This window comes from Manis javanica, chromosome X (genome assembly GCF_040802235.1).
Source record: "Manis javanica isolate MJ-LG chromosome X, MJ_LKY, whole genome shotgun sequence".
Classification (NCBI taxonomy): Eukaryota; Metazoa; Chordata; class Mammalia; order Pholidota; family Manidae; genus Manis; species Manis javanica.
This window is the reverse complement of record NC_133174.1, coordinates 16,747,378-16,768,068: the sequence shown is the minus strand read 5'-3', so window position 1 is coordinate 16,768,068 and position 20,691 is coordinate 16,747,378. Positions and strand designations below refer to the sequence as shown.

The window sequence follows — 20,691 nt, the reverse complement described above, 5'->3', positions numbered from 1 at the left end:
TAAATGAGACAACTTTATTTGGAGGAGACAGAAAGGAGATAAATGCAGGAGGGGAGGATAATGAAATGTATGATTTTCATGGCTGAGATTCCCCAGAAAACCTCCATCTTTGGTTCATCTCAATTCTCTGTGCTTTTTTTTACGAGAGTTATTTAGAGAGAAACTGAAAGGATAGAGCTCCTGGCTCACGCCAGGAGGGGACAAGAGAGCCCCTAGTGGTGCGTTGTCTAGGCGGTTTTATAGGCAGTTGCATCTTTTAAGTGGCTAACGGGTGCCACGTTTCTATGAGATAAAAAGTACAGCATTTAGTTAGGAATAAGAGAGGAGCATGGATCTCCTACCTTACGGTGGTGAGCATCGGGTTCCATGAGACTGATGAAGTTAGGAGAGAGTTAGGGACGCCCCCACCCGCCTCACTCAGAGGCCAGGGCAGCCTGAAGAAGCAGGCGGGAAGTCAGAGACAGAGAGAGAGAGACGCTCCTCACGGATACCCAGTCGGGCTGTCTGGGCCTGATTCCAGACATGCGGGCCTTTGAGAAGCTGCTGAAGTGTAGCCGCAGCCTAGACTCTCGCAGGGGCCCACGGCCTTCCTCAGTCCCTCGCATACGAGGAGATGCCTCTGAAAGGGAATCCTGGCCTCCACTCAGGTGTCTTTCCCGGCTCCCAAGGGAGACGGGGGATCCACTGAGGGAGACGCAGGGGAACCTGTCGCTCGAGACTTTGAGATCGGCAGCCAGGCTAGTCCCATGTAAGTGGCTGACGAGCGCCTGATGCTGTGAGCCACGGACAGCTTCCTTCTATAAGGACAGTGAAAGAAAAGGCAGGCTTGGATGCCGATACTCACCTCCGAAGCTATCCCGGACGAGCCCCCAAAGATATGCTGGGGTTCTTGTTCACAGAGCCGAAGAATGAGCTTCACACACACCCAAGGTAGGAGAGCAAGGTACAGGCTTTTATTTAGAAATAAAGTTAGAGAATAGAGCTCCTGGCTTTCGCCAGGAGGGGACAAGAGAGCCCCCTCTGTGCTTTTTATAATGCACACCTGGAGATTTCCCTTCTGAAAACCCTCTAGAACCCATCCCCAACAGTAACCAAAGACCATACTTTCTGTACATAAAAGCACCAACCCTTGTGTGGCAGCTTGTACTTTTGCTAGGAAACACATGCACACATACACACAAACATATGCCTCACATGTGTGAGATTTAATTAACATGATTAGCAACACATTAAAGGGAAAAATAGGCACCAACATTTGGTACTATTAGACACTCACTCATTCTTTCATTGACACCTGTGTGGGCACACTGTAAATATGAGACCATTTTAATGAAATATTTTAGTCCTATTATGAATGATGCTGCTATTAACATTTGTGTATGAGGTTTTGTGTGGATACATGTTTTCATTTCTCTTGGGTATATGCTTAGGAGCAGAGTAGCTGGGTCATATGGTAACTCTGTTTAGCATTTTGAGTAACTACTGAACTGTTTAAAGTGCCTGAGTCATTTTACATTCCCACCACAATGTTTTTTGTCTATTCAAATCATTCTATCTGCAGTTTTTTTCTCTGTTTATTATTAGATGTTAGTTTCACAAAATTTTTGCAGTCTCTTTCTCGATTTGTTTATCTTTTAAATTCTCTTTTTTGATGAGTTTTTTGTTTTTTGTTTTTTTTACATCTTAAAATGTTCCTTGAAAATCCCCGTAATATTCTAATAAGAATTAGGATAATGAGATTGTATAGAAAATATACTAGATTTGACCAATGTATTACTTAAAGATGTGGGAAGTTCATTGTTTGGGGATTCTGAATGTCAGATTGAGATGTCCACATCTTGCTGTGGAGGTCCAAATCTTCCACAGAACCTCCAATTTGGGGGGATTCTTTGGGGAACAGCAAAGATAGAATATGGGGACCACTATGATGCTCTCTCATTTTACACTCAGAAGAGGAAAGAAAGGAGGTGAAAGACTCAGAGTTGTGGGAAGGCCACAGAGGCATAATGTACTGACTATTGTTTACAGTTTTGACAGTAGCCAGAGGGCCAGTGCCTGACATATAATAGTGGGTCTGGTTTATACCCATTTGGAAACTTACTGAATTCTCTTCTCGCCCTTTCTTCAGTTCAAACTACTCCCCCAGTTTACTCCTTCTACGGCACGCTACATTTATCCATCAAGTGCCCATCACTCTGACCAGTGGTTGGTGAGGCAAACTGGGGCATGGGAAAAAGAGAAATGAGAACATACGTGTTCTGGCCCTACCCTGCTTCCTCACCTCCCTGTTTATTATCAGTCCACTAGGCATTCTGTTCACTTTGCCTCACCTGAAACAATGACACTTTCATCTTTATAAAGCAGTAGGAACACCTAAGACACGGTACTGAACTTCCCTATAGAACAGTAAAGGTGAATGAGGTGGTGACAAAATCCCATAGGAAGGACTATTAACTGTTACTAAGTGATACTTTCTTAGTGATAGTCTCTCCTCTGTAATATTTCATTATTAGCAATCCTTAGGCGTTTAAAGAAGAGAACGTTTTATTCCTCTCACTTGGTCTCCTGGTACTAATAAAGGAATCTAGGCTATGCTTTACAATGCCAGAAACCACTGGTCAATGCAGTCAATTTGATAATAGAGTAACAATCAACCACATTATTTGGCATTAAGCACACAAAATGGCTAATTGTTTGAAATATTCACTTGCAAATTAGTTATTTTGATATCATATGGGCATAGTCCAAGTCAATATTTAAATAGTAATTTTAAAAATCATTAATTGGAACTGTATTTGTTGATTATCTCATATATGCTGGAATTTTTCTCATTTAACAGATGGCTTTGCATCAGTCCCATCTTAGAAATTAGTAAACACAGATTTCTCTAACTGTGGAAGGGAAGTAAATACATAAGAAGGGGCCAGAGGCAGAAGGAAACCTAAAGACAACTCTGAAAACCATGGCCGTGGCAATTCTGTAGTGGTGGTAGGACAGATAATCTGTGGAGGAGATGGCACTTGGAAGTTCCAACATTGGAGGCTGCAATTATTAATCTGGGGTGTTAGTTCCTAGGACTGCCATAATGAATACCAAAAGCCTGGTGGTTTCAACAACAGAAATTTGTCGTTTGATAGCTCGGAGGCTGGAAGTCCTAGGTGAAGGTGTCGGCCAAGTTGGTTCCTTGTGAGGCTGTGATGAGAATCTGTTCCAGGCCTTGTCTCCTACCTTCTGGTGGCTTGTTGGCAACCTTTGGCATTCTCTTAGTGTAAACTCATCATGATCACATGGTATTTTTCTCTGTATCTGTCTCCAAATTTCCTGTTTATAAGGACATCAATTATATTGAGTTAGGGGCCCATTCTACTACAGTATGACTTCATCTTAACTAATTACATATACAACAACCCTATTTCCAAATAAAGTACTGGTGGTTAGAACTTCAACATATGAATTTGATGGGGTGGGGGTGTACAATTCAGCTTACAACATCTGGTAAGAGATTACTAATACCACCTCAACTGAGGCCCAGAAGTCTCTGTGAGCTCTCACAAGAGTCATCGTTGATTAGATGGTTGTGCGTGAAGATAAAGGCAAAATAGAAATCTGCTGTCAACCACATGTTAGGAACACGCAGTCCAATTTTTTCACTTAATGTCCTTGTGATGCCCTCCCCCCAACCATTTGAGAGGACTAGTATTAAAGTCACTTTAAGATTTGGGGCCCAAGCAAAACTTGAACCTTGGTGAATCGCTCACATTTTTTTAGGGCACTTTAGGTCTCCCCTTGTCTTGGAGATTATAATGTTCCTACTTTTTGTAGAACATTATAGAATGTAGAATATTCCAACTTTTTGTGTGTTTCAGATATTTTCCAGCCCAGCAGAAAGTTTTGTGTCAGAAGACTGATGGGTATTTTCTTTTTTTTTTTTACTTATTATAAACTCTCTCCCACAGAACGTATTCTCCCCAAGAATTTTCATATTCTTAACCTAACAAATGTGCTTTCAGAGTCCTCCCTTCTACTTTATTTGAAAACATGTGTCCTAGTTGTCCAGTTCACCTACCACATCCCCTTCCTCAGCCAACACCACGGCCATCTCCACCCTATCCTCACCCTTGTGTGGCTTTCTGTTTGGATTTGGGAAAATCACTTGGCTACCATTTCCCACCTGGAAGAAAGGGGATGGAAGTCATTCTTTTAAGTATCCTAAACATGTGGGTTGGAATCATTATGTCTGAGTGGTCAGTCCTTGCTGTGAGTAACAGACTGTGCATTGTAAGGCTATCTCGTTCTTGAGAACATCACTAGCAATACCTTGGACATTTTGTGAGTAATTTCACAGGATATTTGTATTAGTGTTAACTGGCCTTTGAAGGCACCTTGCTCCTCCCTGTGATAAACCCCCTTATCTTGCTCTGCTTTATTTGAGAACTTGTTCAGAGTAGCTCATTTAAATTGTTGATGCTTTTATTGCAAAGCTCTTAGTAAGAAAATAATAGAGGTTATGTATGCATGAGGCAGGAACAACTGGAGGGTTGGGTCAAACCACTGGGCAATTTAGTGGGAAAAAATCCTCAGGCCATGCTTTCATGTGGCATCTCTTGGCTAAGTGTTGTGTATGTTTATACATACATATTCATTAGACTAGATGTTTATAGATGTGCACATACAAGCAAAATCATGCTCCTTAGTTGACAAGAAGAAGTTATTGCAGTAAAACATGGTTGTCTCTAAACAAATCAATGACCAAATATCTAGTATAAGCCCACTGTATGCATCCCTGGGAGGGTAGGGGTGGTACAAGGAGGCAAGATTCCTCTTCTCAATGGGCTTGATACCTCGTTGTGGAGATATGAGTCTCCATTCATTCAACAAAAATATATTAGGCTCCTAATATGTTCCAGGGCCAATTTGAGAAACGATATGTGTTGTAAGTTAGATGTCATCCTTATCTCAATTTACTGGAGATGAATTTATCCTCAGTTTACTGGAGGATGTAGAGAATTTGACAGAACATGACAAAAGTCTGTAGAGGACTTTAACAGAGGAACACATAGGGCATGGCAAGAGTTGGTGTTAGGAGTGTCTAACTCAGGCTGAGAGGGTCAGGGAGTCTTCCTGGAGATGGCCGATAATAAAGACCAGTACATAACAGTGCCATATGTGTTCTGCACTAAATGAGTGGTCAGGTGTAAGTGGCATTCAAAGATGGAGAAGTCACTTCATGCTGGGGTGATGAGGGGGAGCTCTGTGGAGGAGTGGGATATGAGATAAATTGTGAAAGCTGACATCACAAACTGTACGTACCTGGCCACTCTGAAACTGTGCGTTGTGGAAACTGTAGGGGTTTGGGTGATGAGACAAGCCTGGGAGCTAGTATAGGTTGGAGCTGGATATAATTGACCAGAAGAGAAGGATTTGACATTGAGTCTGAACACAGCGAGGATCCAAGTATTGTCACTTGTGTCATCAGTATTTTTGTAGCCTAAGGGGCTGCCAGAAAGGTGTGCACCTCCCAGCAGATGGGTTTGGGAATGGAGCAGTGTTGTTACTTCGAGATGATGAATAGATAGTGGAAGGCGAGGCCATTCAGGTGTAAGAGTTAGGAATGGTTTTATCTGCAAGTTACAGAATCTCACTAAGAGTGGCTTTAACAAAAAAGGATTGCTTTTTCCTGTATAATCCAAAATCTGGAGGTAGCCACTGGCTCACTGGTTCAGGAGCTCAAGAATGTCAGAGGTAGCGTCTCTGCTATTCTCTTGGCCTTCTTTTCATGTTTGTTACCTTATGGCTGCAATATGGCTGTCACAATTGTGGACATAAGATATGCATTTCAGGCAAAAAAAAAAAAAGGAGATAATTTATGTCTGTTCCTTTAATTTAAAAAGTACTGTTTTCTCCAGAAGCATCCCAGCAGATTTCCCCTTATGTCTTAATGGCCAGACCTGTAGCACATAGCCACTCCTATAATCAAGAGAGGTTGGGAAAGAGTTTAGGGTTTTCAGGATTTCAGAAAAGGGAGAAGGGGAGTGGGAATGAGTGTTGGGAGGTCCAAGCAGAAACTAGGGTGTGAGCATGCATGCGTGTGCATGTGCCTCTACAGGTGCAGCCGGCAGGGTTGCTAGGGCTACCTGCCGCCTGGGCAGGGTGCGGGACTAGGTGCAGTACCAGTAGTGGCCTCAAGGGGGAACCAAAAGAAGGATACTTAGCTGAGCCCCACACAGTGCTCATTTCACGGCCACTGTGTGCATTGTGGAAACTGTAGGGGTTTGGGTGATAAGACAAGCCTGGGAGCTAGTATAGGTTGGAGCCGGATATAACTGGCTAGAAGAGAAGGATTTGACATTGAACCTGAACACAGCTAGTATCCAAGCATTGTCACTTGTATCCTCAGTATTAATGGTCCTTTGGGGTCATGCCACCATCATCACTACTATACCACTGCCCTGAATTCAGGTCCTTGCCCTGCCCCTCAGATGCTGGCTTTCTCTTTGATTCTGTCATTGGCTCCCTTGTCTTCTCACTCTGTCCACACCTGGAGAGAAGGCAGGAAGCTGACATTGGCAGGCCTGAGACTCCTGCCAGACCCGAGAAGCTGTGCCAGCCATGAGCTCTCTCTGGGTAGGATTTGGAGTTGCCAAGTCTCACATATCAGCCAGATAGAGAGGAGGAAAATAACAGGGGCTTGAGTGCCCAGTGTTGGGTGCCAGGCCAGTCAGTGTGAAGCCAGATTGCAGTCACCCTGGGAGATGAAATCTGTTCTCTGAAGACGTTTGTTCCTGGACTTCTGCCATTTTCTACATGGTCTCTGCCTTTCCCTTTAGGGTCTTGGTGAACTTTTCCAGAAACCCCACCCTTGTCATCTCAGAACAGAAAGAAAAAAGGAATTGTGCACATCACACCAAGAAGCTCCTCGCCCTTACCTCCTGGGGGAGGAATGGGAGAAGCCAAGCTGTCCCTAGCCTGGGATTCTGGTATGAATAGGGTGGTTAGTGAGGTAAATACCTTGGAGAGGGTGGCCAAGGACAAGGGTAATTTCTACTGTCCTCTCACAAGAGCATTCATTTAGGAGTGATTCTCAACCAAGGTTGCTGGTGACATTGGGGAATCAGAATTTCTAGTGAAGTCGACATGTGATGGTTTAAAACAAAGCAGCACTTTGCCCCATTGAGTGGTTTTTAATCACAGTGTTTAACTTATTTTGCACTTCAGAGAGTGTTAAAGGTGGGCATGAATGTTTATTAAAAGGTAGCATGGCCCACAAAGGCTGAGCAACACTGCTAGGGACAGTGACACAGGACAGAGCAGGGCATCGTGTGGAGACAAGTAAGACAAACCTGATTTATGCTGAAAGATAGGCTAAGACAAAAACTTCTCCCAAGTATCTGTGAGAGGATTTGGCCACTTTAATGTGTGACCTAATGGGGGAGCTAGGCTTTGGAAGTCTGGTAAAGCCTATGACTCCCTCTCCGAAAATGTTGTTGAATGCGTAAAACAGAATGAATAGGATAACAAAGGAAACCAATTAGATGGAAATACAACTATCAAAATACTAAAGACCAGATTTGTAATAGAGTAATGCATGTGCTTCTTTATTAATGTGTTAAGTCACAAGATCTAGCGACAGGTCTAGTAACTGCCGTAATCCTGAAGTAGTGATGAGTGTTAACAGTATCTTGAGATAAACCTGCAATAACTGCAGTGTGATAGGAAAACAACTGTGGGATTTTATTGGTGGCCATCACAGACTCTGCTCATACTGCAGAGGTTTCCTGCCTATGTTAAGTCGAAGGAAATACCCATTTCAGTTAGCGATTGAAAACAAAAAGGTAAATTTTTCCCGTCCAAGTTATGGACCCCCTGAATTCAATCCATAGACATCATGGGGGCCCCCAGGCTTAGAACTGCTGGCTCTGGAGGGGAGAAAAGAGGGGGCTCCACAGTGGCAGGTTAATGTTGCAGTTAAGAAGAGCAGGCTGGAGGCCAGGCACTAACCCTGGGGGCAGCTCTGTCATTTGTCCCCGGCACTATCCGCCCTTTCATGAATGGCCTGGAGTAGAAGCTCTGCTTCATTTTCTCGGTCTGTTTGGACTCTTAGATCATGCCAAGTCCAGGAAATGGTGCTGTTAATTTTTTATTGGCAGTGGACTTGGTTATCTTGCAGGAGATTAATGGATTTAGCGTCTGGTCCAAGACTGTGAGGGTTTCTAGTGACGGTTTGCTCCCAGCCTTCCTGCCCTGACTGGATCTGATGAACGTTCACATGGTGTCAGCCGGTGTAATGTTTATTTGCCTCCTTGCTGGATGTGCTAAATGCAAATGAAAAGCCAACAGTAAACGCAAAGGGAAAGGTGCATGAAAAAGATTTGGCTTTGGGTTGCCCTTCTTTCTGAATTGGCACTAGGTGTCGAATTGCTAACACACGTTGGGTCCTCAGTCAGAAGGTCTCCAGGCTTATGTTAATCATTATTCTCATTTTGCAAACAGACTGAGGACGCGTGATGAGTTCAAGGCTGAAGAGCATGACAAGCAAAGTGTGATGAATAGAATTTCTGACCAAAGAACCACAGTCCTTCTGGCCACAGATGCAGTTAGTTACACTTTTAAAAGCAGGCCCACCAGTAGGCAAGTAATTATTGAATGCCTGGCACATGCCCAGCAAGATGGGTTTTGGGGTCTCTGCAGCTATGATGGTCAGGCAAGGCCTCTCATCAAAGAGGAGATGACTTTGGAGCTGAGAGCGAAATGAGGGGAAGCAGGCAGCCAGCAAAGATCTGGGTGAAAGCATTCCAGATGGAAGGAATGGCACGTAGGAATACCCCCCCAGAGAGCAGCAAACGTGGAGGGGCAGGGACAGGTGGGAAGCCATGTGAGTGACAGGGTACAATGCAGGGAAGGGAGCTGGAGAGAGAAGTGGGCCCAGAGCTTGGCGGGCCCTGGAGGTCACAGTGAGGAGTCGGGATTGTGGGCTGGTTGAAATGCCTCTGGAGGGTTTTAAGCAGAGCAGTCTGCTTGGTCAGCACGCTCAGACTTCTCTTTCCCGCCACTGCTCTGGCTGCCAAGTGAGGACAGACTGTTGAGGGCACGAAGGAGGTGGCTGCCGTCTCCCGGTAGGGAGTCTTGGCGACTTGGCCTAGGGTGGTAGCGGTGTGGGTAGCGAGAAGTGGCTGGGATCTGGAGATAGTTTAGAAGCATAGACAGTAGGACTTGCCTGTGAATTAGGTGAAGGGTGTGAAAGGAAGAGCAGCACCAGGGATGACTCCTCAGGAAAGTGGGGGGCAGCTCCTGAGGGGGGGAAGGCTCCCTGGGGGCTGCCGCACCTGCCAGCACTGCCCATGGGAGAAACAGCAAGTCATGTAAAGGTTGTTTTGTGTCCTCTGCTACTCCCGCCCATGATCCTTCTCAGTGCCACCGCCCTCTCAGTCTCTGGTGTCCTTTCTGGCTTTCTCCAGGGTTACACCCATACACCTCTTTCTGAGGAGGCCATGTGGAGAGTCGATGGAGGGTGGGGTTTGGAACACAAGAGGACTAGAGTTTGGATCGTGGCCCCCCATTTACTTGAGTGGCCTGGGCAGCTTGCTTCCCTGAAGAGCAGCTGTTTGTCACCTGTGAAATGTGATGGAAAGAGTTATCTCACAGGGACTTTTGGATACTGGAGGACACAGTAAATGACAAGTGTCCAGCACAGCGCAGGCTCTGAACAAACTCTGTCCAACTTCAATTTCAGTTTACCTCTCGCGTCCCATTTGGGCTCTTGCTTGGTGACAGGCTGGCTAGCTGTTCCCTGATAAACTAAATCATGTTGAGATGGTGCCCAGGTTCTCGAAGCTGGCCACACATAAAAGCAACTGGGGAGCTTTAAAAGACAGGCCCACACCCCACCTTCTAGAGTTTCTGATTTGATTGGCCAGGGATGTCAAAGAATTATTATTTTTCAAAGCTCCCCAGGTATTTCTAAAGAGCAGCTAGGTTTGAGAACCCCTGTTAAATTAGTCAACAGTTTTAATTTAATTAATGACCATCAAGAAAGCACAAGCATTTCTAGAAAAATGCTAGGACTAGTAAAGATTTACCCCAAGTTGCAGTTTTCACTTGAGGAAATGAGGGCTTTTCTATTCAAACAGGAAAGTTCCTCAATGGCTAATATTTCTTGCATACTTTGATATGTCAGTGCGTCAGATAATGTTCTAAATTGTTTCCCTCTCTGTGTATATGTGTGCGTGTGTGTGTGTGTGTACCATACACTATAATTTGGGAAATCCACAGAATTGTGATTCTGACTCATGTGCCTGCTTCAGTAGTGTGGTTGACATTGGTGAGGATCCTTCCTAAGCCCCGTGTTCTTCTGCATGCCTAAGACCACCTCAGTGGCTTCCTTTAGTACTTAGGTTGAAGAGCAAAACCTTTAATAAGGTCTCTCTCTCTCTCTCTCTCTCTCTCTCTCTCTCTCTCTCTCTCTCTTTAACCTCAGCCATACCATCCTTCTTTCCGTCCCCTGGAAATCCCACCTTCCCTGCTGCCTCAGAGCCTTCACCCAGGCTGTTTCCTCCTGCCCACCCCCTTATGTCTCCTTTGTCCTGAAATGCTAACTCCTGATATCATTTAGATATGCCTTTTGTAGGTATCTACCTATTTGCCTATTTGTTAAATATCTGTCTTCCACACTCTACTTAAGTTCCATAAAGGCAGCGACAGGATTGTGTTTGCCACTGAATTCTCAATGCCCCGTGCAGCCTGATAATATTTGTTGAGTAAGTGCAACGGTGAGCCCTTCTTCCCTCAGTGCTAGGCTCAATCAGGAGCGGACTGTGGATGGACACAAATTCCAGGGCCAGCCTCCCAGAGGACTCCAAGTGACTGTCCTCTTCCAACCTGGGTCCTTGTGCTAAATCCAGTCAAGTGGTCACTATCGGCCACCTACATGGTCTCAATGCACTTTTCGGTTATCTGACCTTGGTCAGGACTACAAAATGGTTTTAATAACGTTGAACCCCATACAGAAAGGGCTGGAATCTTGGACTGTTCTCTCGAAGAGACTTCTCTTCTATGTAAATTCCTGGCTAGGAATTGAGAAGTGAGCTGAGGAGCTGGGACCTTTTGTCCAGGAAGTATTATCAATGTCTGTGTTACAGGGCTTGACTTGACTCAACTCCACTGGGCCAGGCCCCAATTTAGTCAAGATGTTTCATTATCAAAATGGTTCATTGGCCCATGGCTAAGAAGGGAGTATATTAATAGTAATATATAGTATGCTTTTGGGGCCTGCCTGCATTTCCTATGGGGGAGGAATGGGTGGTGTATTTAGAAACAAAACTCCAAGGTCGTTTTTATTCCCCTGCTCCCAAATATGAGACCTTTCATTTCTCAAGTTTGTAGGGCAGAAAGACCCAGGTGTATCAGAAAATATTTGTGGAGTGGTTTTAACATGGGGTCCCTCATAAGCAGACCTTGAGGTGAGATATGGATGCAAGTAGTTTATTTGGGAGTGATCCCAGGAAACACTGACAGGGGAGGGAAAGTGAGACAGGGAAGGGAAGGAAGCCTGTACAGACACATGTTAATGAAGGCATGACTGTTGTGGGTGGCTGACCCTCAGCCCTGCTGTGGGCCTCTGGGAGATGGTGTACAACGTGCCTCAGCAGTGTTCCACCTAAGGCGTGAGGAAGCCGTATCCACCCAACCCATTCCCATCCTTCATGGGTTGACAGCTACTAGGGGAGGTGTTGACTCCTGGCCTGTCCAGCCTGCCCCGTGTGTGGACAGAGCATGCCCCTGTGCTGGAGAGGGCTGTCAGGAAGGAAGCCACTGGGGCTTGCCTTGAAAGCCATAGGTGTGTAAAAGAATAATGAATGACAAGAGGATGTGGACAGGGTGCCAGCAGTCTCTGCTATATCTGCTATGCCAAGGATCTGTGCCTGTGTGTGTGTCTGTGTGTGTGTGTGTCTGTGTGTGTGTGTGTGGCACATTGCTAGGAGTGGCAAAAAAATGTTGAAAACATTGCTGGAGGCTTATAGTTCAAACTGATGATTACTCAGGCAGATAAACAGGACATAAAAGTATATAGTAAATGTTCAGGACCTATGCAGGTCCTCAGCAAATACAAACAAGTAGAAAAATTAACAAGGAATGTACCCTGAACGCAAGCTGGCATGCTATACCAGTCAACGCTAGCCTCATTCCCATTCTATAAATAAGCTTGAAGGATTTGGGGAGGCAGATTTAAGAAATATGAAAGACATCACAAAACAATTGTCAGAAAAATGTGCATCCTTACATTTATATACTTGTCATGTAACTTTCCAACAATTGACAGGGAAACTATGAGTGGATTTAAACTGATAAATTTATCGAAAATATTTTTTTCTGCCTGTTTGATGTGGATTTAAGAGCTGTTACACTGAATGTTGTCCTATAAGTTAGGGTTTATGATACCATCCCTACTTGAAGGGCATATAATGAAGAAGAGGTGAGAAGAGTGGTAAGTAATGGAGAAAATATTGATGTGCAGAGCTCTAAATGTGTGAAGGAGACATGTGTCAGACGTTGGAGACTAGGTGGGGGTAAAGACTAGAATCTAAGATGAGCAGTTAGACTAAGAAACTGGTAAATAAAATAGAAACATTCTGAAACATTTGTCTTATACTCCATTTTATGTGATTTCCTGTGTTTTCCCCCACCAAAAGGTAAACTGAAGCAGGGGCTGTTAACTCCAAAAATTATTTATCAGGGTAAGGCCTTATCCTGCCACACAAATGTCACCTGAAAGCAGAAGAAAAATATTTACTTTGTCTGGCTTGTATTTTGCTTTGGGTTTGAAAAACCATTAGCATTTATTCCCAACTCCCCCCCCCCAGCCCCCCTCTCCACCCAGCTGCCTCTAAATCACTGAGCTGAAGACTGGTTTCATTTTCTTGAGGTCATATGAGCTCTGGGCATGAGGGGCTCAGTGATGCTCAGAAAGGGAAGCTAAATGCAGAAGTCAACATCTGCCTGAGCTTAGTTTTAAAGGGCTCACCTTAATTCACTGCATTAATAATTTTTAGAAATGATAGCTTTTAAAACTGAAGTTATTTATTTAGGGAATCATCTTCCTGCATTTCTTGAAATATTCGTTGGCTAATATTTAATCAAAATAAAACACAACCAAAACACTGGAGAAATATAGATACAGTACAGATAGTACAACATAATTATGGCATTCATGTGTAAAAAGCAATACTATAGAGTGTCTAGTTTTCTAAATGATTCTTTTAGCTCGCATTCATTTCTGGGCTCTGATCTATGCCAGGGTGGAAGGTGTTCAGTCCAGTTTTGAAAATGCAATAACAGATGCGGTTGTTAGATATCAAGGGCTAGGAACCTTTTCCTAAGCCTGGGGCTAAGGTTCTGTTTACTGTTCTCCTCTGTGGGGGTGACCTTGTCCTCATGCCAGAGTATAGGCATGATTACATGTGTGGCCTCTAATTCCTGAGAGGACTGGTACCTCAGATGCCCCCCCCATGACTGGCAGGTGAGGGCAGCCTCGGAAAGGAATAGCGAGGAGGTGTGGTCATACGTGGTCTGGCGTCATTACAAATCCCCACTGGTGACCCTTGTGCAGAAGTTGGATTGACCTATGGGGTAATTGGATAAAGGGACTCCCTAAACACTCCCTTAGATCTATCCCTTTGGAGCCACCTTTAGATGTACACAGTACCCCCTGGTAAGATGGCCTGGAAACCACATTACAGTTGAAGGAAGAAGAAAGGCAGAAAGACTAATGGTGGGAAATGGTGATATTATCAGAATCACCTCTATGGCTTCTAAAAGTAAAATATTGATCCTTTCCCCAGTTCCTCACCAACAATGGAAAAATCCACTTTTTTCCTTCATTGACAGTTGCTGCCTTGGTGAGAATCAGTTAGGATCTAGATAAGAAAAGAGAAACTGCACTAGGAACATAAATGGAAGGGATTTAATATAGGAATTGGTTAGGCAGGTGTTGGAAGGCTAGAGAGCAAAAGGGAAGCCTTGGGCTGCCAGAGATGAAGAGTTGTAGGAAGCAGCTACCACCTTGGGGTGGGAGGAGAAGAAGTGGTACTTGAGAGCCCAGGAGCTTGGAAAAGGAGGATGTCCAGCCTGGTGCCTGGACCTCTGCGGAGCAGGTACTCTGTTGCCGGTGCTGGGGCCAGCATGGGGGTGGCTCTGTGGGGCCTCTGATGGCTTGGATGGCATGGCCCTGAGAGTGAGGGAGCACAGGTGACTGTTCCCTGGGCTCTATGGGCACCTCTGTGGGTGTGAGGTGAGGCTGCCGTTGGAGTGATGCTGAAACTGGGAAGGAAGCAGGCAGCCCCTTTCTGTTTTCCTGTGGTCCAGTTTTCTCTGCAAGATCTTCCAGGTTCAGCCCCCACTGGAAGAACTGTCAGGAAGCCAGCCAGTAAAAGAGCTGGGGAAAGGGAGCTTGCAGAGTCTCAGCTCCAAGTCCAAAGAGGTGGCCTAAGAGCTGAGAGACAATAGGTAAGGGACAATCACAGTGATCCTGTCACCAACAGGTGCGGGGGTCTTTGTCCTTTACCCTGATCTGAGCTTTCCATTCCTTCCCGTTGCCCTGGCTGTGAAGAACTCCCTAGCCTGGCCTTGTCCCTTGCTCAGTTCCTGCCAGAAGGATGCTGCAGAAAATAAAGATGAGAGGGCTTTGGTTTCTATTGCATGTCAACAATACTTTCTGCACTCCTGCACTTCCAGAGGACCTGCTGAAGCCCTGCATGTTAAATTGAATGGAATAATATAATTTTACTTTGACTTTAAAATATATCATTAATTTGAACAAGATTTAGGAATATTGAGGCTCGAGAGAGACAAGGGATGAAAACAAACACATCAGAAAACTTGAGCAGTAGATGAATGCATAATCCCTTATAAAATACCTTGCTATTTACAAGTCAAAACATTCTTATTCTCATTAATTTGAGGGATTGAATAAGGTCTTAAAATCATCCTGGTTCACTTTTAAATGAACCAGCAAGCTGTAAGTTTCCCTTTGATCCATGTATGCAAATTGACCTGTGAGGCCGATGCAGGTGACAATGGAATTTTCCAACTGCACAGCAATATGTGCTTAATTATACATGGTATTGTTAGAGGCACCTGGTTTTTCATGGAATTATGAAGATTTCATAACTTTGGCAAAGTCATTTAATGAAAGCAGTGCTGAGATTGTGGTACTGATATTCTAAGTAACATCTCTAATCATCAGTGATTGGGCTTTATGGGGATTTAAAATGTGTGATAAATAACTCCTTTTATGTCTAAGTGTATGTGCTTTATTAAAAACATTTTCTATTTGTCAGTGCAAGCTTTTGATAAGATAAGCTGATTCAGCGGCTGATACTGTCACGTCCCTTCCAGCAATTAGCATGCTTTACTTTAGGAAAGATTCGGGGAAGGAAGGAAAGAAGTAGAGAAACAGTTCGTTTTGTCTGGAACTCACAGGCAGTGATTCCACATCAAGGCAATGAGAACTGATGCCCAGATGCCCAGATCAGGTCACTCCATGCTCTCCTTTCATTTTTTAGGTTTATGCCCTGAGTTTCCTCAACCTAGGGGATTTTTGAAATTTTTACTCCTCTTTTCTTATTCCCTGTCCTGGGCACGTATATTTTTTTCAGTCTTCGAACTTGAATCCCCAAAGATTTTCACTTATCTGCTGGGCTGGCAGGCATCATCTTTTTTTTTTCCTTTTAACCAGATTTTCTTAGAAAAAAGGAAATGGTAGTGGCATATGGTTTTGGGCCAGGGTTCCTCCATTGGCTTCAAGTTGTCCCAGTATCACAGATTTCCTTGTAGTAAATTAGACACGTCTGAAAACAGGCTGAGGTCTTTGAGACCTACAGCTATGCTTAATTATAATACCTTATGTTTGCACAATGTTTTAAAGGGCACTGTCTCTTATAAAGGCTCTTACCTCATTATATTTACCTGTATTGTGTACAGGTCTGTCTCTTTTAATAGCAAATGAGCTTTTGGAGGGCGCGAAATATATATATTTCTCATCTGGCAGACCCAGTGCCTGGCATATAATTAGTGCTTTAATAACCATTTGTTGAATATGGAATAAATCTTGTATTAGTTTTACTCACAATATTATCATGAGGATTAGATGAATCAAGATGGAAAAACCCTGATCGCTGGGCCTGGTACATAGATGGCTCTCAGCAAAAATGTTTTATAATTAAGCAAAACTTTGTGATGCGAGCAGAATGCTGGTAAGGGGTGAAATCCTGGAATGCAGATCTTAAGCTTCTTAAAGTGAGGGTTTTTCCATCCTAACCACAGATTCTCACACAGACCCATTTCCAAGAGAGTGGAGAAGGGCTATTTCATTGGTTCTCTAAATAAATAGAATTATTTGCTTGGAAGAACATATCACATGAGACCATCTTGATAATGCATCACAATAGAAGGGGAGCAGTGGGAAAAAGAGTTCAAAATCATGTTCATAATAGTCTCCCAAAGCACTTCTTCCTTCCAGAAATACAAAATATGATGAGGGTAGCAGATTTACCTTTGCTATTAAATTTTGCAATTTTAGCCATGGATTTCATGGAAGTGGATATTTAATCATCAGTTTTTGACTCTAAGCCCCTGGAGGCCAGCCTCTGTCATGATCAGCACTGTTTCCCCAATGCCTGGCACAGTGCCTGGAATATGCTAGGTGCTGTCATAGGTTGCATTAATGGGCCCAGTTCTCTGCTCCTCCCAGAGCCACATCCTTTGGCATCTGGTTTTGCAGTTTCTCCTGTTAAAGAGGCAGAATCTATTTTCCTGCCTCTGGGCTTTGAGTTTGGCTATGTGACTTGCTTTGGCCAATGTCTTGGAGGGCATGCCCAAAGCTTGGAAAGTACTTGAAAATGAGGCTTATCTTCTTGTACCTGTGCTATTGCTGTGAGAGGTATGCACCTGGGCTTGCTCTCTGGTCCCTGGAGGAGGATGACAAACAGATGGAGCAGAGGTGTACCACCACAGCCAAGTCCAAGCCAGATCAGCCAATCTACAGCTGAGACAGTGGAGCTGCCCAGCAGAACCCATCCTAAATCATCTGCCCCTCAACCAGCACATGGATGTGTGACAGTATAATGACTTGATTAAAGCTATTTAGTTTGAGGTGGTTTTGTAGTATTCTTATGTCAATGGCTACCTTATTCTGATGCTTAATTGTACCAAATGCATATTCTGGCAATTTCATTGGAAGGATGTGAAGATGGAAAGAGATGGCAGACTTTGAAAAAGATGGATGGCCTCTACTAATATGATTACTAGGTTTTACCATAATAAACAATGTATTTGACCTCATGAGAGAATAAGATACTTCACAAAAGAACATTTTTTAGAAAATATCAAGTTTCTATGTGTAAATACCACTTATTTTTACTTTTTTGAAGCCTTCTTAAGCATAGTTTTTTGACATAATCATTGCTTCTTTGTAATGACTAGGGATTGTCATTATAAGCAGCAATAGTTTTGTCACTTCATTAACTCAATTGTAAAATAAAGAGGAGTCTAGGTGACCTCTAATGACCTCCAGTGTCCTTTCTTATTCTAATAATTAGTTTTTTTTATTGTGCCACCATGCAGTGATGTCTTTAGGGGCTATTGAAACATGGAGGACTGAGATGATCTGTTCATGGAATGTCCACACCTCACCCAGCTGCTGTCTGAACACTTCTGTCTGCTCTGTTGATTTCTTGTTCCTTGCCCCTGGTAGACTGTCTTTAGCTATCAGTGTGTTCTTTCAAAAACAACTGCTGTTTTACACACACATGATCATCTGGAGGAGACTGGTAGTATCTCTACATGTTTCTATTATTATTAAGTTCATAGCTCTTTGGGGCTATCTGTGCTGCACAAAGTCCTTTAAACTAATTTTGGGGTCCCCTGGGTTGCAATTGGCTGAGGTTGCTGTGAGTTGGACCTCTGAATAGGAGAGGTTTTCCTAAATTGCTGGCTTCCTGTCCACAGCTGTGCTTTAGTGTAAGTCTTGAGTGTGTACCTATTTAAAAGAGAAGTCATTCATCTCCCTTATATCTGCCAGTCACTGTAATACACTTCCAGAGAGCAAGTCCAGGTGCATACCTCTCACAGCAATAGCACAGGTACAAGAAGATAAGCCTCATTTTCAAGTACTTTCCAAGCTTTGGGCATGCCCTCCAAGACATTGGCCAAAGCAAGTCACATAGCCAAACTCAAAGCCCAGAGGCAGGAAAATAGATTCTGCCTCTTTAACAGGAGAAACTGCAAAACCAGATGCCAAAGGATGTGGCTCTGGGAGGAGCAGAGAACTGGGCCCATTAATGCAACCTATGACAGCACCTAGCATATTCCAGGCACTGTGCCAGGCTTTGGGGAAACAGTGCTGATCTTCCAAAGCTGCACATTGCTTTATATGCTTTGTTGTGGGAACAAAGCCAACTTTTGAGACACTTAGTTTGTGTCCCCTCTGCCTATCTCTTATTCTGCCTTCAGATGGAAAGCACCATTTTACATCCTACCGCATGAGAATAAACCTGCACATCCTGATCATGGTTGAGCCACTTTTGATCTGTGGTCCAACTCAGGTCCTCTCACATCAGTTATGTCACATGGTGCAGTGGAAAGAATACAAGTGTAGATGCAGATAGACACAGACTCTTATGTTGACTTTGCACCTGTTAGCAGTTCTGTCTTTCCAGCTGTGCAATGAAAAATCTCTCAATTGTAGTTTTCCCATCTATAAAATAAGGTTAATCATAGTTCCTACTTTATTGTCCTGTTTTGAGGTTTAAAGAAGGTATACGTAAGGAAGTGTATTACAGTGACTGGAAGATATAACAATTTAATAAATGTTATAATCATCCATCTTGTTATGCATATATATTTGTAGAAATTTGTAAGATATACAACAGTACCAAGAAAAATTTAAAATAACAGAATTCCACTACTTAGAGAACTATTGTTAATATATAGACTTATATATATATAGTGTGTGTATGTGTGTGGGAAGGGTGTGTTTCTATAGCCCATTCCATATTACTGTACAAAATGGGCATTCCCAAAGGAATTTCTGATTAAAACCTCAAATTTTGGGCCTCTTTTGGGGTTTCCCAGACCTGATTTTGGAGCAAAGTTGCCATACATTTTTTAAGCAAGTATCTTCACAAGGAACTAGGGGGAGGGTTCATAGTCAAATTATATTTTGGAGCAATTAAAAGCCTCATTTCTTTCAAATAATTTCACTCAATACAATGATATTTTCTAAGCATCTGTTACATGGAATACACACAGTGATTTCTATGTTTATCCGAGATAAAACATCAAGAGTAAAAATGCTCTAGGTTTTGCTTTGTGCAGGGCTGTATGTCCAAAGGTCAGCAATTGTCCTGGATGGGATGGTAGGAATTATCTCTATAGAATAGTTAACGTTTTTTGATAAGGGACTGCTATCTTTCCCTTGGAGATATCCCACAGATCGGGCAGCCAGAAATCAAGTTCAGTGCTCCAAAATGTCAAAGCTTCCTTTGACAAAGAAATCATTTCAGAGTTATGGTGTGAAGTGCAAAGCAGGCTTTTTCCTGGAATTTTGACTCGAGCTCACATCTGAGAACAAAAGGCACCAAGTCCCCTATGTTTTAGCTTCAGAGAATTACTAAGCCTTAGGAACAGCTGCCTCCCCCATCTCTATTTGCTTGCTTCCCCCTCCATTAAGTAAAATGTGGCTATAGGAGGTGAGTGCATCTTTGGGAGGGGATAGAGATGCGTGGAGTGGCAACCATCCCATTCCCCTCCCCTCTCTATGGGGCATTCAGCTTGTCTGCTTCTGTAAGACTGAGGGTGGCAGAAATGCTGCAACCTCCCCACTGCAAATCTGAGAGAAGCTTATCTCCTGCACCAAGATTGCTGAGCCACCAGGCCAGTAAAGCACCTGAGTCTCTGAGCTGATGATTCTGGGGACAGGGTAACGGCTGGGTTGAGGAGTCATAACTGAGCAGCAAAGTGCCAGGTGTTGGCTGCATTCTAAGATTTTGGCATGACAAGAGTGTGGGGGTTTCCTTTGCCTGAGAGGACACCGTGGCATATGGCTAGAACATAAACTCTCATGGTTGTACCCTCCAAGAGGGCTGCCAGACTGGTAAGGGAGCCCCACGAGCACCATGGGGAGAGGGCTGAGGAGGGGTGAGAAAGAAGCCAGCTTCATCTGGATCTTCCCCTCCAGGGCACTGTTCAGGAGAGGCCTCCTACTGAAGAGCCAATGTGCTCTCTCCCTGCAAAGAGCCAGCACTTTTAATTCCTGCCTCACAGAGGAAAGCCAGGGAGGTCAGAGTTACACAGGACAACAGTGTCACCAGTGGAAAAGGGATGATTACCTCACCACACCACGTAAGAAAGCTACAGTTATAACCAACAAAGCAGAGGGGAGACATGAAAAAAATTCTTTATCTTCTCCCTCCTCCCCACCACGTCAACCTTGAGGAGTATGGGTAGAGAGAAGAGCAGTGTGTGAGAGATCAGCCCCCTCCCTTTGGTCGGACTTCCACTGCAAGTTTCTGGAGCCACTGGTCAGCCTGGATGGGAGAAAGACTGAATCAAATATGAGATCAGAATTTTAAAATAGGGAAGACTGAGTTTTAGACTTGCTTAGTATTAAATCAATATTAATTAGATATTTCATTAAAT

General features: G+C 43.8%; 1 long non-coding RNA gene across 1 annotated transcript in view; it reads left to right on the top strand.

The window, feature by feature from the left end:
• LOC140847386 (uncharacterized) overlaps window positions 1-20,691 on the top strand; it is a 609,000-nt gene that overhangs the window by 8,389 nt on the left and 579,920 nt on the right. The window lies entirely within an intron of this gene.